This window comes from Schistocerca nitens, chromosome 9, assembly GCF_023898315.1.
Source record: "Schistocerca nitens isolate TAMUIC-IGC-003100 chromosome 9, iqSchNite1.1, whole genome shotgun sequence".
Lineage (NCBI taxonomy): Eukaryota > Metazoa > Arthropoda > Insecta > Orthoptera > Acrididae > Schistocerca > Schistocerca nitens.
This window is the reverse complement of record NC_064622.1, coordinates 301,350,916-301,368,499: the sequence shown is the minus strand read 5'-3', so window position 1 is coordinate 301,368,499 and position 17,584 is coordinate 301,350,916. Positions and strand designations below refer to the sequence as shown.

At 42.1% G+C, this 17,584-nt stretch overlaps 1 protein-coding gene across 1 annotated transcript in view; it reads right to left on the bottom strand.

Annotated features, from left to right (window-relative positions):
- LOC126203778 (armadillo repeat-containing protein 2) overlaps positions 1 to 17,584 on the bottom strand; it is a 180,502-nt gene that overhangs the window by 53,235 nt on the left and 109,683 nt on the right. The gene's annotated exons all lie outside the window — the stretch shown is intronic.

The window sequence follows — 17,584 nt, the reverse complement described above, 5'->3', positions numbered from 1 at the left end:
GAAAAGTTTTTAAAACATAAGAAACATATAAAGTAACAGTTTAGTTACATTATCTGTGTAAAAATGCATTATATGTTACACGCATAATAATTACAATAGAAAATAAGGGATGAAAAAACAGATCGCTGCTCATCACAGAGAGAAAGTGTTGAGTGGCAGACAGGCACAATTAAAAAGATTGCTAGATACTAATCAATTATCAGACAAGTTCTTTATCAGACACAAGCAAAATGAAATTCACAAACATTCACACAAACATAACTCGCACACACATGGCCACTGTCAGCTCCGGGTCCAAAGGGCCTTATCGCCTGGCGAGCAAGCACAGCTCATGCATGCATGACTGTCAACTCTGACAGCTAAAGAGCAGAATGCAACTGTCACATGGAATGAAAGCAGCATCCTGATCACTGCAATAGAAACACTTCTTTGCTGCCAATCCCTCCAACCAAAGCCAACCTAATTCCAACATTGAAACCTGCCTCTCCCAGTTCATACTGCCATGTCATATATCAGCCCTGCTGCAATCATTGCATGACTTTTTATATTAGCATTACAGCCAACCATCCGCCAAGTGCAAAGTAGACCACCCTGTGGCACAACATGCAGTTCAACATAACATGCTTGATTTCAGCAGTTGCTTCACAACCCAAGTCATCTGGATAACTCTCCTTCACTGCCAGCTTTTCTGAACTGTGCAGGTGGGACTTATCCTTACAACACATTCTCTGTTCCCATAATTATCCCAGACTCAACCTATAGTAACATACTGTCCCCACATCCTCCATCCAAAAATTTCCACCCCCTTTGTCCTATAACCTCCTCCCCATTCTCGTTTCCCACCCTCTTCATTTCCCTCACTCTGACAATGAATCTGCCAATCTTTCCCCACTCCTCCCCCTTTAGTTCCATTTTCCACACCTCCCTGTCCCACAACATGCTGACATTGCACTTGTTGGCCAGACAGTGCTAATGCCCCCCCCCATACACTGATATCCCTTCCCCTTCCCCACCCCTCCAGATTGCTGCTTTCATTTCACATAACAGTTGTATTCTGCACTGAGCTGCCGGTGTTGGCAGTCATTTGTACGTGAGCAAAATTATTATAGGACTTCCTGTCACACAAGACTACCTTCCAGCCACAGGAGGTAACAGGGACACCAAACATGCTAGGCAAAAATAATTTGTCATTATACCAGCAGCCCACTGCAGAGGTCGCCAATAGTAAGGAATACATTACACATCAATCATAATGAGCAGCCAGTTCGATGGAGCTGTTCTACGGCAGATATCTGCAATTTCATTTTTGCAATGTAAAGCTGGAGTCAGCCTCAAAAATTCCTGCTTGTCATGCCTTTCATGCAACCTCATTGTCAACAGAAAGTGTCAGTTCATTTCCCATTACAAACAAAATTATTTTTAAACCAGGATTTTATGTGTCCACTCGACGGAGTGCTCCCAAATTAGGCTAGTCCAATATTCTTTTTATCAACATGTATTAACAGGTACACTAAAACACAAAGAATCAGCAGCAGTCCACTAGCAACTTAGTAGTGCTGCATTTGGCAGCAGCAGTCAGTGCAGGGCAGGGTGGTGCTTTTGCTGCTGGAGTACTGGTTATTCTTCAAGCTTTAATGTCCCTGTTAATACATATTGATAAAAACAATATCGCACTAGACTAATCTGGGACCGCTCTATTGAATGGGCATGTAAAATTCAGCTTTGAAAATAACTTTGTTTGCAACGTGAAACAAACTGATGGTTTCCACTGATACTGGGGGTTGCATGAAAGACCTGATGAGCACTATTTGTCTGAGATAACTATAGCTACACAACATAAAAAACAAATTGCCAATATCTGCTGAAACGCCAAAGCAAATGCATGTGATGACTCTTAGAAGAGACACCCTGTATAAGCCATGCCCAATGATTTAGCCAGAAGTGCATGTTACCCAGTGCAGAGTTTGATGGAGTTATCCAGTGTCTAAGTTGGAAGGAAGCTGTTTGGACCAGTAGATCACCACATGATGTGAACCTCTGTAACAGATTAAAACTATTTGCTGGATCTGTACTTGATCATAGCTTGATTTCAAGGAGAAAACTGCTGACTGAGCCATGCATCGACCATTGTAGCAAGGGTCATAGCTTCAACCTGCACTACCTGTCTCCTTTGTTACTGAGTGAAAAATTTCTTGTTATAAGCAAATAACTTCAAAGCACAACACATTTCTCCAGATTATATCTAGAAAAACTACTTGGGGAAAAAAGGATGGGCTTTATCTCTTGTTATCAGAAATGATACTACGCAGGTTGTTACTGATGTCAACAATGATGTGTGCCACTCATTCAATCCAACAACTGATGAAATGCAGTGGAACCTATCGATAAATCACAAATTCAATCTTTAACAGAAATATTTACTAAACTTTTTCCCGCAGAAGGGCCACAATAGTTTCATACAGCAGTTAGATGACTGCAGATGCTGCCAAATTACACACTGAGGAAGAACTATTCTTGATAATGCTGATACAATGTGGCGTGAGAGCTATCATTGCCGGAATTGATTAATAAAAAGTACAAGGAGATGAATCTTAGGGTCATCAACATTGAAACAGTAAATAAAACTGTTACACTCACATAACAACAACATCAGCAAAAGGTGGAGGTATAAAATACAAATACGAGTATTTCCACAAAATCATTTCCATTGTATAACAAACCAACATTTACAACATTTAGGGATTAACTAGACCTTATGAACCACCCTGGGTCAACTGAAAGTTACTATTCCACTTCCATTTGGGTAATATTTATTCCAATTTTAGTCATAAAGTTTGTAATTTATGTCTTTTACATAAGTGTGCTACACACTGAAGTATTTTCAAAAATAGGTACTTTCCAAATTTGTCTATAATATATTAAAGCAATTTTCAAACAATGGAAAATGCAGGATAGTATGTAACAACATTATGAAAACTAAAGTTGCCACTCACCATATAGCACAGATGTTTAGTCGCAGATAGGCACAACAAAAAGACTGTCAAAAATGAAGCTTTTTTTGGCCAATAAGGCCTTCAGCAAAACTAGATGACAGACGTGCACACACACACACACACACGCAAATGCAACTTGCACACACATGACTGCTGTTTAGGCAACTGAAGCCACACTGCAAGCAGCAGCACCAGTTCATGATGCGAGTGTCGACTGGGTGGGGGTACGGAGGAGGCTGGGGTGGGGAGGGGGAGGGGTAGTAGGGTAGGGGTGGTGGACAGTGAAGTGCTGCTGGGGAGTGTGTAGTGACAAGGTGGGAAGAGGGTAGGGCAGCTATGTGCAGTCGAGAGGTTAGATGGAGGGCAGGGGAGAGATGGGGAGGGGACGGGGGTAGCAGAAAAGGAGAGAAGTAAAAAGGCTAGGTGTGATGGTGGAATGAGGGCTGTGTACTGCTGGAATGGGAACTGGGAATGGGCTGGTTGGGTGAGGACAATGACTAATGAAGGTTGAGGCCAGGAGAGTTACAAGAAATTAGGAACTACTGCAGTGGAATTTCCCACTTCTGCAATTCAGAAAGGCTGGTGTTGGTGGAAAGGATCCATACAGCACAGGTTGTGAAGCAGTCACTGAAATGAAGAATGTCATGTTTGGTGGCATGCTAAGCAACAGGGTGATCCACTCGTTTCATGGCCACAGTTTGTCGGTAGCCATTCACACAGACAGACAGCTTATTGGTCGTCATGCCCACGTAGAGTGCACAACAGTGTTTGCAGCTTAGCTTGTAGATCACATGACTGGTTTCACAGGCAGCCCTGCCTTTGATGGGATAGGTGATGTTTGTGACCAGACTGGAGTAGGTGTTGGTGGGAGGATGTATGGGACGAGTCCTGCATCTAGGTCTATTACAGGGATATGAGTCATGAGGTAAGGGGTTGGGAGCAGGGGTTCTGTAGGGCTGGATGAGTATATTGTGTATATTTGGTGGACAGTGGAAATTCACTGTGGGCAGGATATTTCTCATTTTAGGACACAATGAGAGATAGTCCAAACCCTGGCGGAGAATATAATTCAGTTGCTCCAGTCCTGGGTGGGACTTTGGGAGATGGAGGGAGACTGGAAAGATAAGGCATGGCAGACTTGTTTTTGTACAAGGTTGAGAGGATAATTACGGTCTGTAAAAGCTTCAGTGAGACCCTTGATATATTTCAAGAGGGACTGCTCATCACTGCAGATGTGATGACCATGGGTGGCCAGGCTGTATGGGAGGGACTTCTTGGTATGGAATGGGTGGCAACTGTCGAAGTGGAGGTATTGCTGGTGGTTAATAGCTTTGCTATGGACGAAGGTACTGTTGTAGCTATCTTTGAGGTGGAGGTTAACATCTAGGAAGGTGGCTTGTTGGGTCGGTAGGACCACGTGAAGCAAATGGGGAGAAGTTATTGAGGTTCTGGAGGAATGTGGATAGGGTGTCTTCACCCTCGATCCATTTCGCAAAGATGTCATCAATGAATCTGAACCAGGTGAGGGGTTTAGGATTCTGGGTGTTTAGGAAAAATTCCTCTAGATGGCAGATGAATAGGTTGGCATAGGATGGTGCCATGCCCGTCTTTCAGACCTACTACATTTACCCCATCCTCCAAAACTCCCTCCCACCACCACACAGAATCCAGAACCTAAACAGACGTGAATCACAGTCATGAACCTTTCCTCCAGAAGCCTTAGGCCCACAGAAATATCAGTCCTTTCAAAAGGCATCACCTTTTTTCCCACTCCCAAATTCAATAATGCAGGACTTGTTAAAGACCTTCTCTCCTTCTCCCGGGCATTTCAGTGGAAACACTTTTTCGCCACGACCCTACCAATCAGACTCAACTAGAGAACAATGTTGAACCCTGCGTAACTCAGTTCACTCCTCCATCCAACCACAATCCAACCCCACTGCCCCCAAATCACTCCCCTGTTAACTTTCCAGAATTTCTTAACCTTGAACCTTGCCTCACCATTATTCCACAAATCCCTCAACTTGCAAACTAAATTTTCATCTGCAGAAAGAACTACAGTCCACCATCTGATCCCTATCTTATAACCCTACCTGCAGACAAAGTTCCACCACTGTTGTTTTGAACACTAACTTTTCCAACTCCAGACAAATTCCAAGCCAACAACCCCCTTCCTAGTTGCCATGACAAACTATATCCTCACCCACAGTTACTTCTCCTTTGGAAGCATTGATCCAGGGTATGGCTACAGGCACCCACATGGCACCATCCTATGCCAACCAATTCATGGGTCATCAAGAGGAATCCTTCCTAAACACTCAGAATCCCAAACCCCTCACCTGGTTCAGATTCATTGATGACAGCTTTGCTATCTGGATTGAGGGTGAGGACACCTTATTCACATTCCTCCAGAACCCAAAAACTTCTCCCCTATTTGCCTCACCTGGTCCTACTAAACTGAACAAGCCACCTTTCAAAATTTTGACCTTCACTTCAAAGATGACTACATCAGTACATCTGTCCATATCTAATCTACTAACCAACAGCAATACCTGCACTTCGACAGTTGCCACCCGTTGCATACTAAGAAGTCCCTTCCATACAGTCTAGCCACCCATGATCGTCACATCTGCAGTGACAAGCAGTTCCTTTCGAAATATACTAAGAGTCTCGCTTAGGCCTTCACAGACCATAATTATCCTCCCAGCCTTGTACAAAAACAAATCTTCCTTTCCTTATCTTTCTAGTCTCCCACGACCTCCCAAAGTCCCACCATCTAGCCACAGAGGAGCATTCCCCTCGTAGCACAGTACCACCCAGGACTGGAGCAACTGAATTATATTCTCTGCCAGGGTTTTGACTATCTCTCATTCTGTCCTGAAATGAGAAATGTCCTGCCCCTATGCTTCCCATCCCTCCCACAGTGATATCCCGCTGTCCACCAAACATACACAATATACTTGTCCATTTCTACACAATCCCTGCTCCCAAACCCTTACTTCATGGCTCATACCCCTGTAATAGGCCTGTCCCATACATCCTCCCACCAACACCTACTCCAGTCTGGTCACAAACACCACCTATCCCATCAAAGACAGGGCTACGTGTGAAACTAGTCATGTGATTTACAAGCTAAGCTGCAACCTCTGTGCTGCATTCTATGTGGGTATGACAATCAACAAGCTGTCTGTGCGCATGAATGGCCACCAAGAAACTGTGGCCAAGAAACAAATGGACCACCGTGTTGCTGAGCACGCTGCCAAACCTGACATCTTTCATTTCAGTGACTGCTTCACAGCCTGTGCCATATGGATCCTTCCCACCAACACCACCTTTTCTTAATTGTGCAGATGGTAAGTTTTCCTGCAATACATCCTATGTTCCCATAACCCTCCTGCTCTTAACCTTCATTAGTCATTGTCCTCACCCAACCAGCCCCTTGGCTGTTACCATTCCAGCACTATACAGCCCTCATTCCATCATGGCACCCAGTCTTTTTACTTCTCTCCTTTTCTGTTGCCCCCCCCCCCCCCCCTCTCCTCTCCCGCGCCCTGAGTCATACATCCCAACTGCACATAGCTGCCCCAATCCTCTCTCCACCTTGTTCCTGCGCGCTCCGCAACAGACTTCACTGTTCACTACCCCTACCCTACTATCCCCCCCATCCCTGTCCCAGCCTCCTCCTTACTCCCACCGAGTCACTACTCCCATCATGCACTGGTGCTGCTGTTTGCAGTGTGGATTCTGTTGCCTGATACTGCAGTCATGTGTGTTTGAGTTGTGTTTGTGTTTGTGTGTGTGTGTGTTGTCTATTTTTGATGAAGGCCATACAGTCTTGCTGTTGTGCCTATCTGTGACTCTGCATCTCCATTATAGGAATTTTATGAGTTATAATGCAAAAATATGAAATTACAGAAAACTGGTCATTCTAGGAATTTCATTTTAAAGAGAAATCACAAAAGTGATTTAGTAAAGAACTGATATCTTCAAAAGTCATAAGTTGCCATCATTTCATTTGCACAATTACATAAGCACTCACCAAAATTCTGAATTTTGTATGAACTATGAAAAAATGAATTTTATTGTTCCATTGACAAATAATCTTCACTGTATTGAAAAAAATGTTATTTACTTCACCAGAAAAAATTTCCCTTGATGTAAATTTTTACTACTGTATACTGTAAACAAACCTTTGCAAGTGGAATATGTTGAAATTTCTGAATTTTATATCAGAAATATATGTGATTTCTTTTGTAACTATTTTGACTCACAGATTTTTATAAGCATTAAAAGATAAAATTTTGCTTCAATTTTTCACTATAATAAAAACCAAATATAATATTTATTTTGATAAAGAGACTTCTAAATCATTCTGGAAAATAGTGATATGTTATATACACCACTGAATGTGTGCCAAGTGGTTCACAGTCATCTGTATGATTATTTAGCAACTGTACATGACAAATTATGCATAGTATGTCTTTTTTATAAGAAACTGTGTGTGAATCATTTTCTTCTGTGTTACAACTATATGTTGTGTTTTACTATGTGTGACAAAATAATAATTCAGAAGAAGTACTGTTAATACTGGTTGGTAAAGGGTCCGAAGACCTATTCATACCCAATTTAGGTGAAGATTGCCACATGTCATGGAAAAGAAGATGAGTAGTGACTTTTTGCCATACTAACTGCTAAACTCAGCTCTGAATAACTCTTTTTTTCTGATTTCTTAATGTGCTATATTAGCTAATACACTGGATAAAAAAGTACATAATGTTGATAAAAAGTGGATAGAATTTATTGTAATATTGGAAAGAGAAGCATTAGAACTGGATATACTGAAGTAATGTGTAAAATGTAGATTTAACATATAAAGGAACATGTAGTAATGAGTATTTAAAAGTATTTTGCACTTGTTTATTTATTACAGTCATAGATTTCATGTAACATTATTGATTACCAGTTTTGGCTATTAGGAGCTATACTGACACTACCCGATGTCACTATGGAGACTTAATACGAGGTGCTATCCAAAATTTTCAGCACTGGTGCTGCCATCTGTTGAAAACCTTACCTTTGGACTAATGGTCACCATCACCCTCGAAGTAGTTCCCATCTGCATGTGCACACTGGTCCCAGCACTTCTGCCACTAGTCAAACATTTTCTGGAAGTCCTGTTCATTGAGGGTGTTTTCACCGCCAGTGATGCTTCTTGAATTCTCTCTAGAGTGTTGAACTGACGGCCTTTGAACTTGAGTTTCAGTTTTGGGAATAGCGTGAAGATGCAAGGTGCCAGATCTGGTGAGAATGGTGGGTGGGGTACAACCGCCACGTTGTTTTTTGTCAAAAAGGAGCTGGTGAGCAAGGATGTGTGACAGGGCGCGTTGTTGTGATGCAACAGCCAGTTCCCTTGACGCCAAAGTTCGGGCCGTCATTGCCGCACATTTTTATAGAGCCATCGAAAAATGTTACAGTAGTACGCGGAATTCACTGTTTGGTTGGGTGGGACAAACTCTTTGTGCACAATTCCCTTGGTATCAAAGAAAATGATGATCATGCTCTTCACTTTGCTCTTCACCTGTCTCGCTTCTTTGGGTCTTGGAGAGTCTGGGTCTTCCACTGGGATGAATGTTGCTTTGTCTCTGGGTCGTAACTATAAATCCAGCTCTTGTCGCTGGTGCTAACCTGTGACAAGAAGGTTGGATCATCAGATGCGTTCTAACGAAGGTCTGTGCTGTGCCTTCTGATCGGCGTTCAAGATCCTTGGCACAAATTTTGCGGTGACATGATGCGTGCCCAATTCATCAGTCAACATTCGTTGGCATGTCCCATAGCCAATACCCACTTCATCCGCACGGTCTTGAATGGTTTGACATCGATCTGCGTGAACCAATTGTTGAAGTTTGGCAACAATATCTGTCGTTGTGCAGGTAACGGGCCTTTCAGTGTGAGCATCATCTTCGATATCTGTACGGCTGGCCCTGAACAGAGCGTGCTACTCAAACACATGCATACAGTTCATGCTCTGTCCCCCAAACAATTACTGAATCATTGCAGGGGTCTCCGTAGCACTTTTCCTGAGATTTGCACAGAATTTGATGCACATGAGTTGTTCTGTTTGCAGATCCATTGTAAAATCGCCACACACCAAACACAGAGTATTACGGAAATCACTGTGGACACAACATGTCCTCCCAGCTAAATGCCACTCAGCATGCTGACTCATCACATATGCAGCTCTCGGCACCTAGCGGTACAAAGATCTACTACTCCTACTTTCCAGATGGCAGCACCAGTCCCGAAAATTTTGGTTTCCACCTGATATGTGGTGTGACATTACTGTTGACTGCTGTGGCCCCACTATCCACAGGATGTGTTGGGAAGGTGTAGCTCATCTATTAAAGAGAATGCGTATAGAATATTAATGTGACTAATCCTTGAGTACTACTCAAATGTTACGGATCCCCACCAGGTCAGATTAAAGGAAGACATTAAATCAACTCAGAGACATGCTGCTAGATTTGTTACTAGAAGGTTCCATCAGCATGCAAGTATTATGAAGATGCTTCATCAGCATGTAAGTATTACGGAGATGCTTCATGAACTCAAATGGGAATCACTGGAGGGAAAATGATGCTCTTTTTGCAAGGCACTATTGTTCAAATTTAGAGAACTGATATTTGAGGCCAACTGCAGATTGATTCTACTACCACCAACATATATTTTGCAGAAGAATCAGGAAAGATGAGAGAAATTTTGGCTCACATGGAGGCTTATAGACAACTGCTTTTTCCTTGCTCTATTTGCAAATGGAACAGGAGCGGACATGACTACTAGCAATACGTCCCTCCACCATGCACCGTACAGTGGCTTGCAGAGTATGTATGTAGATGTAGATTCTTGCCATCAAGAAAGCGCTCTGACAAGACCATGCAGAATTTAAGATATATATAATAAGGGCCAATCTAAGTCACTTGTGATGCAATCAACAGAGTGTGTGGTGAATGTGCTGTCAATATGACTAAAGTGCTTATATAATGAACTATACTTTTCATAAGCAGAACTTTAATATGGTCTGGACTGGAAAAATCATTTGTGAATAAATTGGGCAAGTGCCTTTTAGTAGTGAATGTACATCATCTTTCATAAAAGTAGCGATCACTCAGGACCTGTGATGCATGCAAATTAGACCTTGAACATTTTTGTGATTAGGTGAGACTGTAGGTTTTCAACCAAGAAATACTTAAAACAACTACTAACACAAACTGCACAGGGTTATCAGAAAGTAATGGCAGATACATTACAGGCAGTGCAAGCATTAGTGAATATAACTGGAACATCTCCACTTCTATCAGTGCCTACAGAGTCTCCATCATATAATGAGCTAAGTGAAGAATGGGACACTTACTGACACATATTTTTTGGCCAGTCAGATTTTCTTGTCAGGAAAGCCTGAACTATATCACTTACTACAGAAACTGGAACTATTAACTGAACTAGTGAAACTTGAATTGTGAAGAATATTTCCTTTAACAAAAGAACATTTTCCAACACAGAAAGGTGTTACTCCAGGCATGTTAAGATTATGACAGCAAAATAAGGACCCCAATGAATCTTATGTGGACAGGGCTGCCATAAATTATGAATTGCAATTTAAAATGTTTATGTGGGCATAATTATGCAGACTCAAATCAGGGATGCTAAAGTGCAGTTTATGCATGACTTGCAAGCGAGAAATCACTTACTGAGGAAATCAGGCCCTTCTCTGACAGAAGTAAAGTGAATAGCTCAAGGCCATGAAACGGTAGGAGAAGACGTCACAAAACCCAGCTCTGAGGCACTGGTTGTGTAGGATACCATGCCACCTCCAACAGGACCTCCACCTTCTCTGACCAGACAGCCATACCAACATCGATGAGCCATCTCAGCAGTAGCACCGTTTCCCAGCTGTAAATATGATTTTCTCCCCCCCCCCCCCCCCCTCCCACACACACACAGTGTATGGCCCCATCATCATGCAATGTGCCATGGCTGCAGCAAAAAAGGAGCTCTTGCAAGATGTATATTTCAGCAGTTCTGTGGCAGATACACCTCAGCATGTTGGAGTGAACCAAGTGAGTGATAAATCTGTGGAACACTTCTCATAACACAGCCCAGAAAATGTACTCAGATGAGTCCAGTGGCAAACATCCTGTGAGGTTACTCTTGGATACATGTTTTTTCTCCTAGCTAAACTGAACTACTTGCTTAAGTTTAGGGTTGGCCAGCTTTATCATACAGCTGAAACAATTCTCTGGGTCTGTGAATGTCATCATGTCCCTTTGCTAGGGAAGTTTCCAGGTTTACTTTCTTCCAACCAACTCACTCATCCAGTAAATATTCTAGTGATAGCTGACCCCAAAGTGGACAATATTTTTGGAATACATTCTTGACATGCTTTTGAATTTATAATTTTCGAAACAATAAATACCATGCCATCCAAAGAGCCTTGATCTCCTTAAAGATTCTCCACAATAGACATCATAAAATCTTCTCATCTAGGTCATACAAGGCAACTGATTTTGAAGTGTACATTACTCTTAAGGTGATGGCTGCCAAGACTTGTTTTAAAGCTCATCTTGTTTTGTTGGCTCTAAAGGAAGTCCTTAGAACAGCTGTGGACAGACTCACTCATGAGGTGTTAACGCCTATTCCCCACAGTCAATGGACCGCTCTCTTGATGACAGAATGCAAACTCAAAAGCACCTTGACACCTTGTACTGATTTTAAAGCAGTGATAAATGCACAAGCTGGGGTGGAAACTTCCACTCTACTGATCCTGGATGCACTCCTTACAAAATTAGGCTACAGAACTTTATTCATTAAAACTGTCTGTTCAGAGGCATATTTCCAAAACCCCTTGGATGTAGCAACACAAGGTTATTTATAGTCTGATTGAAATTACTTGATAGTTGACCCTTCATGCATTGTAGCTGGTTTCCTCGAAACATAGCACTCAATGTCATGCTCGAACCATTTGCCATTGCCAAACTGCCACAACAATTAGTCAGTTCACTTCCTATTCTTTGTCTGGCTTTCTTTCTTGATGTATTTTATTTTGTATTTTACCGCATATGACAAAGACACAAAACACACACACACAAACACACACAAACACACACACAATGACAACATGCACAGCTAACCAAACACTATTGAATCCTTATGCACAAGTTGCAATTCAGCATCATATTTACAGTTACTGTAATCACAGAGATCATCTCACTTTCACAGAGATCGACTCACTTTAGATAAGCTTTGCATGACATTGCATCAAGCCAAATTTTTGAAGGCTGCAATTAATTGTTGCGACTGAGACACCAGAGTCATAAATACAACAACTTTCCATAGTGTAATAGTGTACTGCAATGTTTAGCGTATAGACCTGATGTGTGGAATGTCGTAGGCTAGAATCTCACCAAATGCATCAAATTTTTTTATTTTTCTAAACCGATTAAATACTTTGATTATTATTTTTATTTAATTAATTGGTTTCAATGTATTTTTTTATTTCATAATCATAGTGACTTATTTATTTGCCCTTATTTTTCTTACCATCACTCTTTTTTGTTTGAAGTCTGTTTGTGTCACTGTGCCGAATAGGACTGCTCCTGAGTTGGTAATGTAGCCGTCCATGTAGCCAGTGTGTGGAAAATTACAGGTAACCAATGAAAGGAAGAAATTACAGTTTGCTTTTACTGCTGAAACTGAAATTTTTCTGCCTTGAGTTTGCTCATAGAGGTTAGCCTTAAATGTCTTGAATGAAGCAATAATGATTTGGTTCTTATGCAAATTGTTGCTTGCCACTTTCTTGGATACAATGCACATCAGATGGTTGTGATTAGATTAGGCATGAGTTTATCTGCTGCAGTTCACTCATTGATCACTTAAAAACTTCTATTCCCATCATACCTCATGGTGACCACTTCCAATACTGCTCCGTGTTACCTGCCATGATTGTGTGTCACCTACAACTGACTGGTAGCCAGCAACAGATGTGGCAATACTGTAGTGGCAAGTGACAGACATCAACTATCAAATAACTTTAAACGAACTATAGTGCTAAATATCGAATATGCCCTCTGCTCTTATAATTGGTTACCTTATGGAATCTCTTCTGCCTGTCCCATATTTCAGTACTTTATGGATCAACTACTACAGAGCATTCCCAACTGAGCCACATAAACTGAAAATATTTTGGCCAAAGATCCAACTCAAGAGACTGGCAGCAAAAGGACTTAAATGCAACCTGAGCAAGTGTTCTTTCATGCTGTCTTCCTTGACATATTTAGTGTATAAACTGTCAGCAAATGTACCACAACAAATGCGGGATTATGTCGCAGTGATTGATAAAATGCAGTGCTCCACAAATATAGAAGACTTCCAACCATTTCTGGGTAAGATTAACTATTATGGCTGATTGACTCCAAAACTAGCAGAGTTCTCTTAGCCATCGAACCAGCTACAAAGCATGTTTCAAATGGTTACCTTGCTCTCAGCAGGCTTTCCAGGCTTTAAAAGAATACCTTAAGCTAAGATTGTGTTTGACAACACACTCCTTGGTGTGCCTCTAGTAGAAGCAACTTCAGTGCCCCCACAGTACTTGGGTAGTCCCATCCCACACATACCCTGATGGCACCAAGTGCCCTATCTATACTTCTACAACCTAAATACAATTTATGCAGTCCAGAAATTTAAATTATTCCTTCAAGAGCAGAAATATCAACTTGTCACAGATTATTGCCCACTGTTCACCACCTTTGACTCTAAGTATCACTTACCTGACTGGTCCATCCATCTCCTCCAGCACTGAGTGCTGCACTTGTCCAATTTTCATTATTCTACCCACTATCAAGCAGTGGTATTACATGGAAACATAGATGTTCACTCCTGATTCCCTATGGACCCAACTCAGCCTTTGAGCAACATTAAGTGGTATGTTACCAGCTTGATTCAGACCTAGATTTGTCCGTACTGACCTTTCCCTTAACATTACATGGCATCACAGCCACTGCTCACACTCCTACAGGGACCTGATGTTACACTGCCTCACTCGCTTTGTACAACATGGGTGGTCACACACACCTCACAGCCCCAAATTTTGTTCCTACTGGCCACAATGGAAACAATTACACCTAACAAGGGGTTCTGTTGTCAGTCTTAACAGAGACCACTGTCACACCTTGATTCCTCTCTCTCTTCTGCACCTTGCCCATCAGGGCAAATCCTGAATGAAATGTTTGGTACTACACCACATATTCTGGCAAAATATTGACTCCAACATTGTTGACCAGGTCAGCCAGTGTTCTGCCTGTCATGTCCATCAAGTTAAACCTCCCCAGCAGTTCTCTCCTTGACCTGACACTGCAGAGCCAAGGGAGTGTATCAACTTAGATTTTGCTGGCCTGTTTTTGAGTTCCATGTAGCTGGTCATGCTTTATGCCTTTGCTCAGTTCCCTTTTATGTTCCACATATCTCAGGTCATAACTGCCACTGCTATTGTGGCGTTGGGAAAATTCTTTGACCTTGAAGGTATCCCAAACACCTTGGTTTCTGGAAACGAGGTGACATTTACTTCAGATGGTTTTGCACCCATCACAAGCTTCAATAACTTCAGTCCATGCCTTTCCACCCAACCTCAAACAGTCATGCAGAATGCTTCATTGGCTCCTTCAAAACACAGCACTGCACCTAGCAAATTACAGGAGAGTCTGCAGCCCAGCAGAGTGGTTGCATGGCACTCTCTTGAGTATGCTGTGCATAACCAGTGCACATCCTTGCCAAGGCTTCTCCCTTCTGTGTGGGTTCCATGCTGTGGGCCTGAAAGGTCAGGCAATACCCTCCTGGATCTGTGGGATGAACTCTGACTGCCACATGTCCATGATGTATACTGTGGCCTCTGTCCAGACTTCTGAGGTGCAACTGAAATCAACTTTGAGTCTACCATCCCAGTCAGCAGTCACTTTCTTCCCTGCCGCTGGAGGACCCTCCATACCCATGGAAATTTCCAACTGGTGGGTTCTTCAGAATACCACCTGTTACTTCTCCCACAGCAGTCACTGGGTAGGAGTGGGGGGATGTAGAGGTGCCATATGATGTCACCACCAAAACTGAATAGCTGGTGTAACACTACCGCCAACTGCTGTGGTACCACTATCCAGAGGATGCTTGTCATCAGAAATGCTATCTGATGAGACCACACCGGAATTCAGCATATAAGCTGGCCTACAGCTGACCTGAGTGAGTTTCAATACAATCTGTGCAGAGCACTGTTTCTGAGCAGAATCCTGTATATATCTCTTGTTGTGAATAAGCCAAGGCAAGTACACACCAGTTTCATGTGTAGCTCACTTTATAAATGGAATCATCATCAGAGATACACCATTCTTGGAAGTATATGTATAAGAAAATGTACCTTTCCTCTTCAGTTATATGGTAAAATGTTAACATCTTTGTTCTAATATTAAAACACTGATGGGAGAAGGAGCAATCTGCATGTAGGTACCTAAATAGCCATCATGATAAACTCCACATGGAAAGTGGAGAAGGGACGGGTCAGGAGCGAGCAGGCAGATGAAATCAGCATTCACCAGCATGTTTTATGCAGACAATGAAGACATTCTTTTAGAAAAATTTAAAATTTGTTTAAACATTTTTGTTAGATATTATGCCCATTCTCACAAAGTGATTTATTTAAATATCGTTCAAATGTCCGGTAATGTTTGTAAAAGAAAAAGGTGATTTGATCAGTATGTAAATAAATATTAATTTATAAAAATCTCATAGTTTCATTTATACATTCTCTTCTTCAGATATGACAGTACAGAATGAAGTCTCCTGACAAATTGAAACTGTGATGGCCTGGGAATTGAAACCAGACAAATGCTGTTTTTAGACCATTCTCTTAAAAACTGGACCACCTGAGCGCATCTCAAGGACTGATTCAAAGTTTCAGTATGCCAGTATCTTTCTCCCACTTCTCAGGCCTCCATGCAAGCTTCTGTTCATATCTTTCCACACTAGCACTCACCAGAGAATTGATATAGCATGTGTAAGAGTGCAGTAATCCAGATTCAGATCATTTAAAGAATGTTCTGGGATTATTTCTGTTGCGACCTGTTGCACAAACTCTAGTGCATAATTTACCCATCACAATTATGCATCAGGTGAAGCTAGGACAATAGGATTCAAGTGGCCCTTCACAGTAGCTTCCCTTGGCAAGGGACTATATGTAGCCAATATGAGAAGATGTAGTATCAGTCAACACCAATGCCAATAGTCCAGAGACATGGTACTACTCAGCACTGGCAGCCAATAGCCGGGAACCATAGCTGGCAGTTAGTTCAGAGTCAGTTCTCAAGTGCAGTTCTGAAGTTCAGGAGCTGAGAGTTCACCAAGAGGTGTTCTAGCACAAGTATTTGAGTCCACAGTTAAATATGACTGCTGCAGTCACATTGTGCATCAATGACAGTGTTTACAACGGGACAGTATTTCTGGTATCATGTCAGACACTGTAACAATGCTCAGCACATACAATCCTCACTGCAATCAAGTCTGTGTCCAGTGCAGTTGTCACAAATATGAATCTTCAGCACTCAGTAAACATTTAAAACATTTTTCAAAATATCATTTGTTGTGAATCGGTAATGTTTTTCTGAGGGTCAGTCCACAGTAGTGGGAACACACTCAGCTGGAACAGCATGACCATGTAGCTCACAGCTCAACCCAGACTCTCAGAGTTGACTGACTCTCAGACTCGACTAACTGACACTTCATTCACTTAGTGCAAGCCGTGCTTGACAATCAGTTATGCCTACTATTGACCTGTGTGAAGCAAAAAGTGTTTATTGCTAGGTAAGGGATTGTGGACTCCTTACAAGCTGTCATCAGTACTGGGCATGTTTTGGTGTAGGAAAACATAGCCATTTAATGTTCAGTCAGACATTATCTATAACCCATCCTCACAGCTCTACTTCCACCACTACCTCATCTCTTACCTCTCAAACTTCACAGAAGTTCTCCTGTGTAGCTTGCATGACTAGCATTCCTAGCAGAAAGAATATTGCAGAGACATGGCTTAGCCAAATCCTGGGTGACGTTTCCAGAATGAGGTTTTAACTCTGCAGCAGTGTGTGTGCTGAATAAAATTTCCTTGCAAATTAAAACTATGTGCATGACAAAGACTCGAACAGAGAACCTTTGCCTTTTGTTAGCAAGTGCTCTACCAACTGAGCTACTCAAGCAATTCTCATGATCAATCTTCACAGCTTTACCCCCACCACCGCCCCCAACCTCACAGCCACAGCAGCTGTGAGGATGTGTTGTAAGTCGTGCTTGCGTAGGTCAGTAGCTAGAGCACTTGCCCACGAGCAGCAAAGGTACCAAGTTTAAATGTTGGTCTGGCATGTAGTTTTAATCTGTCAGGAAGTTTTGTATCAGCATGCACTCCACTGCAATGTGGAAAACTCATTCTGGAAACACCCACAGGCTGTGGCTAAGCCATGCCTCTGCAATATCTTTTCTTCTAAGAGTGATGGACCTGTAAGTTTTGG